Below are 11,631 nucleotides of genomic sequence, written 5' to 3' on the forward strand. Positions count from 1 at the left end.
ATGTGAAGATCAAATGTTATTTGTTACTTCTTCCATTGATATTCTGATTTTCTTTTGATGCCTTGGAGTTGGATAAATATGATTCCTTTTGCTTTGATTCTGTTTAATTTTTACCAAGATTGTAGTTATATCTAAGAGGTCAAGGAATATCCAAGCTAAGGTTCTAGGTGCTCTCTAGCCCACGTTTTGCACCTCCTTTGAGCTGGAGCATTGTTTTTTTTTTTGGAAGAATTCATGTTCCTTTTCAATCTCATGTTTAATGAACCTTTCAATAAATTAGTGTTAATGTATTCGAATCACAGAATGTGAATTCACATCTATTGATTATGTGGAAGTTTAATTATAATCATGCCTCCTCCATGCTGCTTAGATTTATGAGGTTTAAGAATGAAGGAAGAATCTTTCATTTTATTCTTTTGAAAATTTATTATGTTAATATAAGTAGAATCTTTTTGAAGATAGTGTGAATAAATTATTTTATATATTCCAAGAAAAATCATAATAATCTACTATACACCATGCATAATTATATTTAGCTTCTTTCAAATCAGTTGCCATATAACATATTATTTCAAATTTGCAGATCAAAAAAGCTGAGCAAATAAGTAAAATTATGGTAAATGGTTTATTTTTGTAAAGCATTTGATCTCATGTATCTAAATTATTGGCTTATTCTTGTTTTCAGTGTTTTGGTTCCTGGTCATTTATGTTTTGATAAATTATGCAATTATATGGAATGATAGCAGAAAAAGTAGTGAGGAACTGATTTAAACAATACCTTAACCGTTGACTATTGGATTGAGGAATTGTTCTTTCTTTTAGCACACCTGGTATTGCATTTTTAGGCAGCAGAGTTTTTTGAAAATCTCATTTATCATTGTTCTATTGAAATTTGTTTTTGGAAATTGAATGTAACTAAGCACAGCACAGCATGCTAGCCATATTGAGAAAGATACTAGAATGGCAAAGTGGAGGTGACTGGATGTAGTTTGAAGTGGTTGCATACTGAAATTGTATATCTTTCCATTGAATGCCCTCAGTACTCATTGAGTTCCTTTTACTAAATGATCTGTTGTTTCTTTTCTTTTTTGCTTTAATGAGCTCTACTTATGTTCTCCAACTAGTTGCGTGTTTCATCTTATCGCATATCCATGCTAATGATTATTTGCTAGCATGTTTAATCCTAACCACGAGATCAATAATTATTTTCATATGTTCCTTTGTTTGACATTGAGATACTAATTTTGGGTGTTGGTGCACCAAATGTAGTTTCTTATAATCGATGAAGCCGACCGAATATTGGAGGCTAACTTTGAGGAAGACATGGAGAAAATATTTAAGCGGCTGCCAAAGGTATTCTATTTAGTTCCCTTCTGTTTATAGTTATTACAGGAGTGTTGCAAAGTCAGCATCATGTTTTATAATTATCACATTCACTCCCTAATACGCAGACAAGGCAAACTGCTCTATTTACAGCTACCCAAACTAAGCAGGTTTCTATTTCTTTCTAACTACTATTCATAATCATTTTGGTTTTCATTTTCTTTAACTTATAAAAAAAATTGCAGGTTGAGGATTTTGCGAACTTGTCATTTAAGGAAAAGCCTATATATGTAGGTGTTGATGATGGAAGGTCGAAGGTAATATCCAGATTTATTTTATCATTGTTTTTACTCGGTTGTTTCGTCAATAGCAAGGTTGACACGAATTCATCTTTCTCAGGTGACCGTCGAAGGGTTGGAGCAAGGCTATTGTGTCGTGCCTAGCAATAAAAGGTTTCTGGTCTTGTATGCTTTTCTTAAGAGGAACCTTTTGAAGAAGATAATGGTCTTCTTCTCCTCATGCAATTCAGTCAAGTACCATTCTGAGCTTCTCAGATACATTCATGTCAATTGTCTCGATATCCATGGAAAGCAGAAGCAGCAGAAACGAACTAGTACATTCTTTGAGTTCTGCAAAGCCGAAAAGGGTATATACTACTCTGCACTGATGTTGCTACTCGTGGACTTGATATTCCTGCTGTTGTAAGTTAAACTTTGCTTTTATATTCATGCATTGTCTAATCTTAATGCCACATCTTGTTGATTGGCCATAGGACTGGATTGGCCAATATGATCCTCCTGATGAACCAAAGGTGCGAGTTTAACCAAATGGCATGGTGCCCTTTAAGATGCCTTATAACAGATTATTTTGTTTTATTTTATTCAGGTAAGAGAACTGGAGAATCAATTAAATGGTACGAGGACAACCAAGAAGGATGTTGCAAAGTTCCCAAAGCCTCCAGTGGCTCCTTTAAGATGGAAGCCTCCTTTACAAAGAATCACCAATCAGTTATCACCCTCAGGAAGAATAGTTATGTGTAATTTGTGGATATTGACTTGATGTGCACAATATCTATTATCTTTTTATATTGTAAGAAGAATATTTATGTGTTGGTTGTATAGATATTGACTTGGTGTGTTTAGATACATCGGTGCATTTTTATTTGTGATTTTATTAGTGAATTAATAATATTAACTTAATTTTATGATTTGCTTGGTGATAATATTGGCTTTTCACTATTTCATAAATCAAATTTGTGTCATTAAACAATACATATATTACATCGATTTTCCACCCGATGTCGTTAAGTGATACTACACCGGTTTTAACCTGATGTCTAAAATGGCAGACCTTTTACATCGCCTTCATAGACATCGGCGAAAATGTAATAGACATCGGTGGAAAACCGATGTCTATGAGGGTTTTTGTTGTAGTGATTAAGAGTATGTACATCCATAATAACAGAGGTTATGTTCTTTTATGCAGTCAGTATAAAAGGAACAACCTCAAATGGTCCTGCTCAATACACACATAGTATACTAGTGTAATTTTATAGTCAATATAAACTAGTACCAAATTACACTACAACCATTCCAATGGTTTGTCCCAATCTATCTTGGTTGTGAGCTACTATTTATAATTTATAAGGAATTGATAACATGATCTTCTATGTGACACCACTGTTACGATCTTCAAGTGCACGGATTCATCGTCAGTAATAAGATTATCAATCCCACGAGGACTGGTTATAAGCACTAGTAATGGTTCACCTAAGATTAACTAAACTCTCGATGGTTGTGAGTTATCTAAAGAAAAGGGAATGAGAAGCGGAAATGAGAACTAGTGAAGAGAGAGTAATTTACTTGGTTATGATGAGTTATAGGAGTTCGGTTTCATTGTGGTGGTATTGATGTATCACATTCTTTCCTTTACTCATTGTCTATCAATATGCATTCGCCGGAAGCTGAAGTATCTATTCTTAGGTACCAAATAAAGAAGATCCCTATGAAATCCTGTTACGATTAACACCTGTCACTAGGACGCCTCAGTAGATCACAAGGACACTACTCTAATTGATGTCATTAAGGATAGATATAAGGAGCTTAGTTTGGTCTCTTACTTCCTTGTGGAGAAGTTGTCTCTCCTTTCAAGGAAGTACCCTAGATGTCTGTGAACAGGTCACCCCTGTCATTAGGGCCCCTCGGATGTACGATCTAGGATATTCTCTCTACAAGATAGGCAATTCCTACACAATTAATTAACATGATATAGAGATCGAGTAATCAAAACAAAGCACGCGAAATCATCCAATGAAATAGAGGCAAAAGTATGAGTCTTACATCAAACCAATCCACAACTACTCCCTCATCCTAGAATAAAGATTCTACTCCATAGACACCGGAGAAAAATCTAAAGACATAATGTTAAGCATACAATTCTCAAACAAGAAGAGAGAAAGAGAAAATATGCTTATCCAACGATGGCGTGTGATCTTCAGATCCAATCCTTTGCTTCTGGAGTTGATGTGGTGATGAAGGATCGTTGGACGGATGGCCTGGATGGTGTAGAATGGCACCAAGTCGATTCTCTCCCTAACGGCTCGCTTCCTGGCTCTCCCCCTTGAGGAAAAGGGTTAAAACCCTTTTAAAGGCTAGGGCGCGGCTGCGGTGGCACGACCGTGTAAGGATGGCACGGTCGTTCCCTTTCTTGTCTCTAGCTACGCTGCACTGTCGTGCCAATTGGCACGACCGTGTGAACTTGGAGCTCAGCTCTGGGGATTGCACGGTCGTGTACTGCTTGGCTTCGGTCATGGGGGCTAAGGGCGTGCAAGTATGCACGGCCATGTACTGATCTGCCTCTAGGTTGGTCAGACGATCGTGCAAGGTTGCATGGCCGTGCACTTTCCTTCTCTTGTTTGGCCGCACGGTCGTGCAAGGTTGCACGGTCGTGTTCTCTGGCTTGTTCCGGTGCGTCGACAATCACTGTTTTTTCTCCAAAAGTTGTCCCTGCCAACATAAAACCAAACAAAGAGAAAATATATGAACAAAAGAGTATATATGATGAGTACATGATAAAAGAGGCGATCATACAGAGAATATGTACATATAAAGCAAGTGAATGTGCGTAAAAAACATGCATAAACTATCATAATATTTACGCACATCACACTCTCAGACTTGAACCTTTGATTGTCCTCAAGCAAAATACTACAAACTATGTTCATGAGCGTCTGGCAGTGTTTCATAATCCCTAGTGCATTCGCCTAACTCTATCAACTAGTTTCATTGATAAGCATGATTGTGGAGTTACCTAAGTATGGCCTAAGCATAAGTTCTTTGTGCTCGGTGCAATAAGTAGCTCAAACTCTTTAAGTTTCAATTCTTTGTCCTAGTTAAGTCATCATACAATTGAGTTCCTAATGTTCCCGGTGATAGGCACTTACCTACCACACACTTGGTTCATTTTCCTTAATTTACATAAGGTCTCAAAGGATACTACTCGGAATCGAGAGAAACATAACATTCATTTCCCTAGTAACCTAACTCGGTCTCAAAGGGGTGAATTGTTAGTTTCTACTCACGACAACTATTTTTTATCCCTTATTCAAGATTTTTTTTTTTTGGTGCTATAGAGGTAGAACTAATTTGGGATTTAGATTTTTCCAAATGAGATTTCATGATCCGAGGTCATACGGTAACTAAAATGTAAATAAGAAATCACCATGAGAACAAAAGTACTAAACAATTCGGATGAATCATAACTATTCCAAAAATATCTATACTATTCAAGCTTAAGTACTTACATGTAGTGAAAATAAGATTCTTAAGGTTAGGACAAAACTTATACCAAACTCCATACAATACTTAGCTTATTTCGTGCTACTAAAGATAGAGAAAGGAAATACACCAAACATACTAACACTATCTTGACAACACATGAACTAAGAAGATGCTAGTCATTTTGCTGTCGGACAAGTAGCGGAAAAAGTAGAAGGTTTGATGTTCTCAAATATGCCTCAAAACTAGAAATATGAAACTCATAAAATGCGAATAAACAAAGCAAAGTGCAAATGAAATGCAAATAGAAATATGAAACTAGTAAAATGTGAATAAACAAAACAGACTAATAAGATATGCAAAACAAAATAAAATACAGAAAGAAAAGAAAACTCGACTCGACTCAGGTTGTGCAGACAGACACAACAACCCTCCAAACTTAGACTTTTTATCATCCCGATGAAATCAATACGGTGGCGGGGGTGGGGGATAAGGGGGCCCCCGATGTGTGTCAGGGGGAAATCTAGGCATAATAGGAAGATGGTCAAGGTGTTGATGATATTGATAAAGGGCATCTATTTGTTGTCTAGTGATATTCATATCATCCATAAAATTTTTCATTCTTTCCTGGTCAATCTCATAATCATGAACGAACTCTATCACCTGACTATGGAAGTCCCTAGTGAACTGAAAATAATCTTGTACCTCCCTAAACTGGTCATCAGATAACTTGAAGCGACCCTCCAACAATCATTGTTGGGTATTTTACTTCTCATGAAGGGAGTCTAAAGAGGCACGGAAGTCAGAAAAATCAAATCTAGAGGGTCCCGTACCATAAGTAAAGGAGTGCCTAGGAGGTTCCGGATGTTCAAAAGGGTGCGGGAATCCTGATGATGAGGGCTCTTTGTGGTTCTCGGTTTCTTCTATAATGGAGGGTACAGTCTCGGGGTGTAAATCAGTAATCACCCAGTTCACGGGGTTACGAACTGAAGTGCGCTCAGGGCAAGGAAGGGGTAATGGAAAATCATTGTTCCTAGGGAAGGCAAACTCATTCTCATCCCAACAAATCATCTTCATAGAAAGACAAGAATCGATATCGATCTTGTCATTACCATGAATCACCTTTAATCCATCAAGCTCACAACCCATATTGAATGCTATTTGGGTGATCAATCCACCAAACACTATCATCCCTGAAGATGCCTTAGCTGCCCTCAACAAAGTTTGCAAAAAATGAAATCCAGAATCAAAATCTACTTTATTCAACATCGCCCAAATAGAATAGAGTTCTACCTTTCTAGCCACCCCATCACTCTCTCCTCGACCAAAGATCGTTTTGCTCATCACTCGGTGAAGGTATCTAAAGGTCGGGTTTTGCATGCGAGATGCCTTGGCTCTAGAGGGTTCATAAGGGTCTTTTGATCCGGTTATTGACATTCAAAATTCATTAATCCATCTAATTTCATCATCACATTCACGGGCACCACCAATGGGTAAATCAAAACAATTATTAAAATCACTAAAAGCCCACCGAACTTCTTTATTCATCATCCTAAAAGTTATGACCCCTACGTAGTCATCCTCATAAGAAAATTTAACATCAATCGAGCTAAAAAATTCAAGGACTAGGCGGGGGTAAGTTGGTGCATGAGCGTACATAATATCATTCTAATCTAAAGTACTAATCATCCAATCTACATCATCCCTAATTCCTAGCATATCCATAGTAATGGGATCCATATGCTTAGTGCATATAATTTTTCTAGCGACAAGGATATCATATCTAGCTTTTTGTTCATGATTTCTAAAAATAATATTGAACTCATTTTCGTTACCTTCGTCGCGTGCCACCCTTTTTCCTTTGCCTTTTGAAGAAGAAGTCTTCCCTTTCCCTTTGTCGCCTCTCGGCGCATCTCCTTCACCAGATCCACTGCTTCCTCGCCGAAGTCTCTTCAAGATCTACGATATGGTGTGCAAGGTTTTGAGGAATTTCTTGTGGAGATGGGTCTTGAGGATGGAAGAGGGGGAGAAGGAAGGAAAAATAGGGAAGTTGCTTTTCTCTTTTCAGATTCGTGGCTTGAAGAAGTGTTAGATCTAGATGTAGATCTAAGCAAAAATGAGCTCTAGAGGTGGGAATTAGGGTTTGATGAGGTGTAGTGGGGAGGAGAAGGTTTTTTGGGAGAGAAGGAGATGGAAATTAGGGCTTTTGGAGGAGTAGGCGACACACATGGCTTGGGGCACGACCGTGTCTTATAGACACGGCCGGGTTAGGTGGGGTTCTGCACGGCTGTGTCGATTGGCATGACCTCCTCTTTTCTCCCCTCGTCCAAAGTCACACGGTCGTGCCAATTGGCACGGCCAGTTCCTCCTTCTTCTCTACATATGTCGCACGGTCGTGCCAATTGGCACGGCCTGAGTCTTCTCCCTCTCTGGCGATCTCGCACGCCCGTGCCGATTGGCATGGCCCGTGTTCTTCCCTTCTCTACATAGGCTACACGGTTGTGCAAGGTTGCATGGCCCGTGGCCTTCGTTCCTCTGTCGGCTTCGCATGGCCGTGTGGGGTTACACGACCGACTCCTTTAAGCGCACGGAGACTCGCCTTTCGCCATTTTGGTTCCCCTGACGCCTCTACGCCCATGAAATGCTCACGGCTAGCGTGCGGAGGCTCTGCACATCCTAAAAAAGAATACCCAAAAATAAAGAAATAATAAAAGTACTCAACTAAACTTACTAGAACTAGAACAACGAACTAGAATGAAAAACCCTTGGGTTGCCTCCCAAGAAGCGCTTGTTTTAGGTCTTTAGCTTGACCCTGTTTTAGTTAATATGGACTAAACCCGTGGAAGCACGACTCTCCTCCTAGGGTTAATGCTCCAGTCTTCGCCTTTAGTTTCACTCATGCAGGATAAATGTACTTCTTATTACTTGTTGGAGGGGATCTCTCTTGGAAACTGCACTCCTCGACTTTGTGTATATTCATCTTGCTCGAATTTCCCTGAGAAGAGGGGTCGCAGATAGAGGAATCTGATAAATCAAATTCAATCCTTTCTTTGCCAATCTCCAAGGATAACTTGTGACTTTTCACATCAATGAGGGCTCCAGCTGTGGCAAGAAATGGTCTTCCAAGGATGATCCGTATCTTAGGATCCTCTTCCATATCCAGGATAGTGAAATCTATGGGAATGATACATCCACCCACTTCTACTGGCACGTCTTCCTCTATTTCCATTGGGTATATCCATGAATGGTCAGCTAATTGCAGTGTCATAGTAGTCATTTTAATGTTCTAGAGTCCCAGCTTCTTACATAAGGAGTACGGAAGTAGGCTAACGCTGGCTCCCAAGCCGCAGAAAGCTCTCTGTATGAGTTCAGAACCAATTTTGTAAGGTATGGAAAAACTCCTTGGATCCTGAAGTTTTGGTGAAATATTTGCCATAAGTAGAGCGTTGCAATTCTCTATTAATGCTACGGTCTCGAAGTCACCCTTTTGCCTCCTGTTGGATAAAATTCCCTTTAAGAACTTTACGAACTTTGGCATTTGGTGCAGTGCCCTATCAATGGTACTTCTACGCAAATTTCCTTAATGTTCTTCAGGAATCGGTTGAACTCTTCATCCTTCTAGAATGTTATCAGTTTCTGAGGGAAAGGAATCGTCTGACTTTGTGGGGGAATCTGAAGAGTCTCTTCAACTTTCTTGGTGACCTCCTCTCCATCCCTGTTCTGGATTTAATTGGGCAGTGGGGGAGAGGGCTCTTCCTTTGAGTCAGGTCCTTTCTAAGTAATGATTTGGGGGTCTCCCACAGTTCGTCCGCTCCTCAGCTCGATACAGTTGTAGTGTTTCACTGGATTTATATCTTACTTTCCTGGAAATATTCCCTGTGCTCTTGAGAATGACTGGGCTATCTGAGCTATCTGGTTGTCTTGCATCTTTTGATGTTTCTCAAAAATTTTCATTCTTTGAGTCAACAGCTTGATCTCATTCTTCATCTCTTTTTGCTCTAAGAGAGCTTCTTCCAGCATCTTTTCAATTCTGGATAATTGTGAAGGTTGTTGTTGTTGATAAGTCTATTGTCCAGATGAGTAGATCTGCTACCCAGGTGAGTAGCTTTGTTGCCCAGGTTGATAGTTTTGTTTTGCTGGCCCTTGGTCCTAATTATTCCGGTATGAGAAATTCGGGTGATTCCTCCATCCTGGGTTGTATGTGTTGGAGTATAGATTGTTTTGCCTTTGGTTGTAGCTGACTATCACATCACACTGCTCAAGTTGGTTTATCTGTGCTTGTATTGGCCCTAGGGGGCAAGTATCTTGAGCATGATCCATACTTCCGTAAGTTTCACAAACACAAACTATTGCATTTGTCGTGTTGTTGTTGTTCCCCATGGCCTCAAACTTCTTGGTCAGAGCGTCCAGTTTTGTAGACATGAGTGTGACTGCATCTACGTCGAATTTTCCTGACGCCTTTATTAGATTCCCCGAGAAAGAACCACCAGATCTTTCAGTTGTCCACTGATGGTGGTTCTGCACCACATTCTCTATGATCTCTTCGGCTTCATCAAGGCTCTTGTTCATTAGTGCTCCTCCTGCTGCAGAGTCGAGGGATACCTTCGTGTGATAGTTGATTCCATTGTAGAAGGTGTGTGGAACCAGCCATTTCTCAAATCCATGATGGGGGCACTGCCTCAGCATACTTTTGAATATGTCCCAGGCTTCAAATAATGATTCTGAGTCTATATGTTTAAAGCTAGCAATCAAGTTCCTCATGTGGGTAGTTTTGCTCGGTGGGTAGAACTTGTCCAGAAATTTCTACTCACACTGCTCCCAAGATGATATGTTGTTTGCTGGAAGGGAATTTAGCCACTGCTTGACTCTGTCTTTCAAGGAAACCCCGAAAAGAGGTAATCTCACTGATTCTCGAGGGACTCCATTCACTTTCATAGTATCACATATCTCGTAAAAAAACTCTAAGTGATGGTTTGGATCATCGTGTGGTCCTCCTCCGAATTGATTCTACTGAACCATGTGGATCACTGCAGGCTTGATTTCAAAATTATTGCCTTCGATTGGTGGTCGAGTGATGCTAGACCGAACCCCTCGTGCATAAGGTGCTGCATAATTCTTCAACAGTTTGTCAGCCATCTCTGAAGATTCTTGTACTGCCTAAAATGCTTTCTGTAGGTTTCTTCTTCTCAGGAAAGTCCTATCAATCTTTGAATCGAACGATAAAAGTTGTCCTGAAAGATTAGCTCTACGCATGCAAAAACAAGATATGGAATGAAATGTAAATAATAAAGAAAAATAAAAATAGACTTATTTAACTCTAAAATGCAGAATGTTAGAAAAAGGAAAAATAAAGGAAAAACTAAGTTTAGTCTAATCTAATTGATTATTGCTAATGTTATAGACGCAGTCCTCGATAACGGCGCTAAAAACTTGTTACAATCCGCAAGTGCACGGATTCATCGTCAGTAATAAGATTATCAATCCCACGAGAACTGGTTATAAGCACTAGCAATGATTCACCTAAGATTAGATAAATTATCGATGGTTATGAGTTATCTAAAGAAAAGGGAATGAGAAGCAGAAACAAGAACTAGTGAAGAGAGAGTAATTTACTTGGTTATAATGAGTTCTAGGAGTTCAGTTTCATTGTGGTGGTATTGATGTATCACATTCTTTCCTTTACTCATTGTCCATCAATATACATTTGCCGGAAGCTGAAGTATCTATTCTTAGGTACCAAATAAAGAAGATCCCTATGAAATCTTGTTACGGTTAACCCCTGTCACTAGGGTGCCTCGGTAGATCACAAGGACACTACTCTAATTGATGTCACTAAGGATAGAGATAAGGAGCTTAGTTTGGTTTCTTACTTCCTTATGGAGGAGTTGTCTCTCCTTTCAAGGAAGTACCCTAGATGTCCGTGAATGGGTTACCCCTGTCACTAGGGCCCCTCGGGTGTATGATCTAGGATATTCTCTCTACGAGATAGGCAATTCCTACACAATCAATTAACATGATATAGAGATCGAGTAATCGAAACAAAGCACGCGAAATCATCCAATGAAATAGAGGCAAAAGTATGAGTCTTATATCAAACCAATCCACAACTACTCCCTCATCCTAGAACAAAGATTCTACTCCATAGACACCAGAGAAAACCCCGAAGACATAATGTTAAGTATACAATTCTCAAACAAGAAGAGAGAAAGAGAAAAGACGCTTATCCAACGACGACGTGTGATCTTCGGATCCAATCCTTTGCTTTTGGAGTTGATGTGGTGAAGAAGGATCGCTGGACGGATGTCCTAGATGGCGTAGAATGGCACCAAGTCAATTCTCTCCCTGATGGCTCGCTTCCCAGCTTTCCCCCCTTGAGGAAAAGGGTTAAAATCCTTTTATAGGCTAGGGCGCAGTTGCGGTGGCATGGCCGTGTAAGGATGGCACGGACATGCCCTTTCTTGTCTCTGGCTGCGCTGCACGACTGTGCCAATTGGCACGACCGTGTGAACCTGGGGCTCAGCTCTGGGGGCAC

General features: G+C 39.8%; 1 long non-coding RNA gene and 1 other non-coding gene across 2 annotated transcripts; both read left to right on the forward strand.

Annotated features, from left to right (window-relative positions):
- Window positions 1-582: 582 nt before the first annotated feature.
- On the forward strand, window positions 583-1,603 carry LOC122025792. Its single transcript, XR_006123830.1, has 4 exons — window positions 583-616; window positions 1,270-1,353; window positions 1,452-1,493; window positions 1,569-1,603. It is a non-coding gene; the product is annotated as an uncharacterized LOC122025792 (long non-coding RNA).
- Window positions 1,604-9,756: 8,153 nt separating this feature from the next.
- LOC122025944 lies at window positions 9,757-9,866 on the forward strand. Its single transcript, XR_006123946.1, has one exon. It is a non-coding gene; the product is annotated as a small nucleolar RNA R71 (small nucleolar RNA).
- Window positions 9,867-11,631: the final 1,765 nt, after the last annotated feature.

The sequence above is a fragment of the Zingiber officinale genome, chromosome 9B (genome assembly GCF_018446385.1).
Source record: "Zingiber officinale cultivar Zhangliang chromosome 9B, Zo_v1.1, whole genome shotgun sequence".
Lineage (NCBI taxonomy): Eukaryota > Viridiplantae > Streptophyta > Magnoliopsida > Zingiberales > Zingiberaceae > Zingiber > Zingiber officinale.